Below are 6000 nucleotides of genomic sequence, written 5' to 3' on the forward strand. Positions count from 1 at the left end.
ACAAAAATTCTGTCATGGCTGTGTGCAGGCAGGCAGGATGAAGGACCCAAGTGCAGGACTCATGGAGGCAAAAGTAAACTTAAAGAACTCAGCTTTATTGCTGGCAACTCAAAACAGACAACTTTAACTGGTAAGACTAGGAACAGAACTTGAAACAGAAGACACAGGCAATTTTGAGGGTCCAACATGACAACGAGCAGGGGAAGACGAAGAACATAGGAGACATTTGAAAAAGGGTAACACAAGAACCAAGGATGATAATAAAAATCAATATTTAAAAGATAAAAAGAAAGAAAACTAAGCATTCTAATCACAGATAATAAACAAAGTGACAAAGTTTTATCTTAACCATTTTACATGTCATTAAACGTCAGGGAACTTAATATTTATTTAGAAAAATCAGTAGGCGCTTTGTATATAAGTGATGTTTCTTTGTTGTTCATTACAATTCCCAAGCAAACATTTACTGTAAAACTAAAACCATTAACATGATTTAATTAAATAGCATTGCAATGACAGATTATAATATACCATTACAAGTACTGTCCAGTCTTACTTCTGAGCTTATGTTTATTCTACCCCACTGTCCTTGGGCCTGAACCCAGAAGTAGCAGAGTTAGGGTTAGCCAGATAGGGCCTGACAGGCTGTAATGAAACACACAGATAAAGAAGTGGCAGACAGGCAGATAGAAGCCAGTCTCTCATAAGCACTGGAGATTAGGCTGACTCCTGCTTTACATTCCCCAGTGAGCAGAGCACCAGGAACATGGGCCATCCAGCCCACTAAATCCTTTCTTCCCACTCTGTCTGTGCTCTGGTAGAAATGTTCTAAATCTGAATTGGTAAGAGAAGAGAGCTCACATATTTGTGATGATCTGACCACTGCATAGAACAGATGGAAAGAGAGGAAGTGGCCTGCTGCCAGCAGTCATGCAGAAGGTCTGGCAAATTGTCGTGCCTCGAAACAATGATTAATTTGAAAAGAAAACAACCACGGTGGGAATACACGATTACATACAAATTCAGCTTCTGTGTGACTTATCTGACATGACACCCTTGCGATCAGAGAATTAATTTCTTGACAGTGAGCATACATTATGCACATATCACATTATAACACCAGGAAAAGTCTTGCTTGTGATCATAGTATCTGTTTTAAAGCTGACTGAATAAGAATTTTCAGCAACATTCGTTACTGCCAAGACTTCAAAATTATGCATTTTGGAGTAGGAATCTCATTATCAAGCAACATCGTCAAGAGATGTAGCACTGAAAGAACTATATTAACAAAGTTACCTTAAGCCTGGTTTAATTATTTTTACTGTCATTAGAAGAAACAATCCCAAGATGTAGGTTGCAAAGTGGCTTGCAGCTAGTCAATTATGTAGAAGGGTATCAGCAAAGCTATCAGTTGCTGGGATTAAGATCAATTTATTTCTGTGTGGGCTGCCTGAACTAATGCTATGGTTAATTAATGAAATGGTGAAGGGGTAATTAGGAGGTTTCAGCCTTTTATTACCCATGTGGTTGCCACTTGCATACATTAGACATTCAATCATTAAATATGAATTAATCATTGGATTTTAGCAGATCATTTGCATTCACTGACCTTAGATTTTCATTCAGTATATATGTGTTTTTATATAAATAGACAGTATCAGAACAGGGCAACTTCAATACACATCGGCATGCATTCATGCATCAGCATCAAAGTCTCTACAACTCTACCAAAGAGGAAGAGTACCTACATCTATTAAAGGATTTACTAAAGGATATTTCCTCATTTGGTGTCTTCATGATTGTGGTGGAGAGTACAGTCTAAGATACTGTATCTGTTCAAATTCTCCTAGATGTACGACACATACGCAACTGTCCACTTACTGAGAATGTGGTCAGTGAAGACTCATCTGACATATCACTTCATGATGATCAATGCTGCATCATTAACTCTCAAATGTGCATTCACATTTGTAATGAGTGGTTTATGCGGTGCAGTTGCTACTATAATATAAAATGCATCAATATGAAATTGACAAAGAACTATTTCTTCTTGATAGATGGACTCCATTCCTACAAGAAGTACTTCTTTAAACTATACATTTAAGGAAATAATTCTTCTACACTTATCTCCTTCACTGCAATTCAGAGATACTTGACTAGCAGGTATAATTCACAAATGCACACCTTGTGAACTGGAGAGGAACTGACATTTCACTAATTTAGAAGACCTTTATTTGGCCAGTTATTCTATTTACAAAAAAAACAAAAAAACTATGTAAAGATAACTTAATATGTATCACTGATAGAGGAAAACAGAAACAACCCCAGGTCTCATGTCAGCTCTCTAACCAGGCTGACAGAGAATCAGATCTCAGTTGAAACAAGTATTCCATTAACTCGTAATGACTTTTTTCTGTATTAATGTTTATGTTTACTTCCTCCAAATGATCAATATGTTGATTAGAGGCTATTTCTACAACACTGTTCAAAGAAGTCTTACCAATAAATAATGATTCATTTTTAAGTATGATCAATCTATCTTTATTATTGCCTGTGGATTAAACATCACAGGTTTTTAAGATAGTGGTAATTAAACCACTACTTTAAAATTCTAACTTAATACTTGATCCAGCCATCTTAGCTAGTTATAAGCCAGTTTCTAACCAGTAGTTATAAAACACCGGAGTGACCATCTGCAGAGCAATGGCTTATTTGAAGAGCTTCAGCGTTAGTAATAGCATTAGTAAAGGTTACAAATGACCTTCTCACACCTATTAGACCTCAGTGCATCATTCAATACAATATTATTATACAGAATATTACAATATTACACAATATTATACTACAGAAATCGGAACATACAGTAGATATTAAAAGAACTCTGATGGTTTGAATCATATGAAGCTGGTAGACCTGAGTTCCACAGGCTTCTGTCCTTTGACCAATGCTTTTTATGTTATGTACTTCCTTTCCTCATACAACACTTTCAGAGGTTTAAACAAGTGTTAGTAATAATTCAAATCTGGTTGTCTCCCATAGTGTGCCTTTTGTCCTCTCTACCTCTGCTCTCTTTTCGTTCCCCTCACCCCCAGCCGGTCACAACAGTTGTCTGTCCCTCCCGGAACCTCATGGAGGTTTCATCTTCCCACTGGTCCCAAGTGCTTGCATATACGGATTTGATTGCTGACTACTAGAAATGCCTTGCAGCAACTGTTATTGTGAAATGGCACTACATGAATCAAATTTAATTAGTGCTGTCAGCATTAATCTCGTTAAAATAACGTTAACGCCATAACCACATTAACACAGCAAATCTCTGTTAGCGAGTTAGCGCGGATCGCCCCGTGCTTGGGGCTGCACAGCGTCAACGCATTAGCGCGGTTAGCTCGTTAACGCGTTAGTGCTGTATGGCATTAATGTCATTTTAACGAGATTAACGCTGACAGCACTAAATTTAATTTAATTATTCTTGCTGATAGTTTGATCACATCATGTTTTGGCATTCTCCTTCACACAAGGCAAAGTTACCTGGATGTCCTTTGTTGCACACTATTGCATGAGTATTCCACTCATCAAAGGTGTGCTGTCAGCCATAATTTCTGACCTTATTTTCTAAAGTTTGTCCCTTACCTTGAAGAGGAGACTTTAATCAGTGATATGGAAACAGCAGCTAGTTAAGTGGTAGTTGTGACAGAAGCTCCTAACTTCTTTGCCCCATCAATGAACTCTTTTTCAAAGCCACTCAGATCTCTTTTCATCTTGCCATCTTCATATAAAATCAACAGAGCCTGCCTAGAATTTTTATACATAATACAGATGTGGTTCTCTACCTATTTATTCAGGTTTACGTGGCTCACAGATGTCAAAGAGGGAGGATGAGACACGTGAAGAGGCTGATTATTAATTTATACATAAGAGGAGAACAAATAAATATAAGGTATGTAGAGTCAAAGGTACCAATAATGAAATATATGTATATGAAATATATGTATATGGAGTCAGTAGAAAGCAAAGCCAGTGAAAACCATGAGGTCTGGATCCTTGGACTCACAGACAGAATAATTACACCATCTTACTAATGCTTTGAGTATAGACCTGTGCCCACAGACTCTCTCTGCTGCTATCTTCTGAAAACCCAGGGATAGCAGAAAGAGGAAGGGCTATATCTGTATATCTGTGTGTAGCGACTATGTGTATATAGAAACTACAAGAGTGCAGACTTCCAGACTTTGAGCTTTGGGTTTATCTATCTATCTATCTATCTATCTATCTATCTATCTATCTATCTATCTATCTATCTATCTATCTATCTATCTATCTATCTATACTGGGTACTGGTCTTCCTCCTACAGCCTTAACACATTCTTGTTACTCATTAGTGATTCTAAACTGGCCGTAAGTGTGAATGTGTGTGGTTGACTAGAGTGTACATTTATTCTCCAGATCCACAACACAAGCACACAGAGCAGAATGATTATAACTATACATCACAATCTGCTGTATCTTCAGACCAGAGCTAAATATCTCAATTCTGGCTACAGAAGACAAACAAGATGTGAACCTTGGGACTCTTCATCTGCCATCAAGAGGAGAAATGCATCTCTGACCCCCCTCCTGCTGAGCTGGAGTCAGATGTGGCGATAGCACCTATCTGAGCCTCAATCCTGTCTGAGCACCGGCTCCTCTGTCAGCCTTCTTTTATACCATTACCAGCAATATCAGAGCTGTTTCAGCATGCCTCTGTCAATTGCTCATTATAGTTTTGGGGTAGGTCTGAGTCGGTAATGCTTAGTCTATGATGAATGAAGAATTTATCTGAAGTGATCATGCCATCAATTTGCACCACTGACAAGAAATTACTGTCTAAAAAAAGACAGACAGCCCACACAAACACACTGTAGCCTGCTTGCTACATAGACAATAAATACCACTGGTAAAATTCTTCACTTATCTTACAGCCATGTGTATGCAAAATGAAGACAGAGGCTAAAACTCCATTTCAGTCAATGGAATGCAGCCGTAAAGGACAGTGGCGTCACATTATAGGGTGATCAAAGTTAAAAGGCATTTCTATGTACACACAAAGCCTCCCCGGTGGATCACCCTATCAGCCAGCCTGTAGAAACATGACCAAAAACTGACATAAACAGCAGATATGCAGCCTGTGCATGGGAATGTGGCATATTTGTGAATTCTATTTTTTGTGGACATAACCACAGACTGACTGGGGGGAGCAGAAAGAAGCTGTGATGGAGCAGGCCCCTCACCAATCACCTCATTCATAAGGCCACTATCTCACTCCCATACTGAGAGACGAGAATTACTCCATGTGTTAAACCGTCTCATTGCCTTCTTTTCATCAAGGGAGAGAGAGTGGTCTTACAGCAGGCAGTGACATATACTTTTACTGTTGGGGAAATCTGATAAATTAATTCTATAGTTTTGTTCAAGATGATGGAAGTCCAATATTTATTCTATTTTGAATTATTTATGTGGAAAAATAGATCAATTAAAAAAACTACACATTTTAAAATTCTACCTGTCAAAAAACAAAACAAACATGTAAAAGTCATAAATTTATAAGATTAAATTTGTTATTTAATTCAGTTTCATTTTATAGCACTAGTTCATCCAGTTCCCAACAACTTGTAGCTTTTATTGTGAGTTTAAAACTGTTCAAAATTAGAAATGATGATAAGAAAGCTTTTAGCTTTCTGTGGTCACACCCCAGTGTACCTATTTGAATAATTAATAATTTATTCATTAATGATTTTATCATTGCTATTACTAGTTGTAGTGGTAATAATCATAATCATAATCATTTCCACACAATAAAATAAAATAAAATAAAATAAAACTTCACAAAAATCTTTTCTATTAGTGGAAAATGGAGCCAGAGGAAAGATTTCCAGGAAAATCAATCGTGTTTTTAAAGCTCCCACAGAGGCTGGGAGATTATTTTATTAATTACAAAATTACATATTCAAGTTCTAATTTTCC

The sequence above is a fragment of the Perissodus microlepis genome, chromosome 20 (genome assembly GCF_051167445.1).
Source record: "Perissodus microlepis isolate ML-2025 ecotype Zambia chromosome 20, ASM5116744v1, whole genome shotgun sequence".
Taxonomy (NCBI): Eukaryota; Metazoa; Chordata; class Actinopteri; order Cichliformes; family Cichlidae; genus Perissodus; species Perissodus microlepis.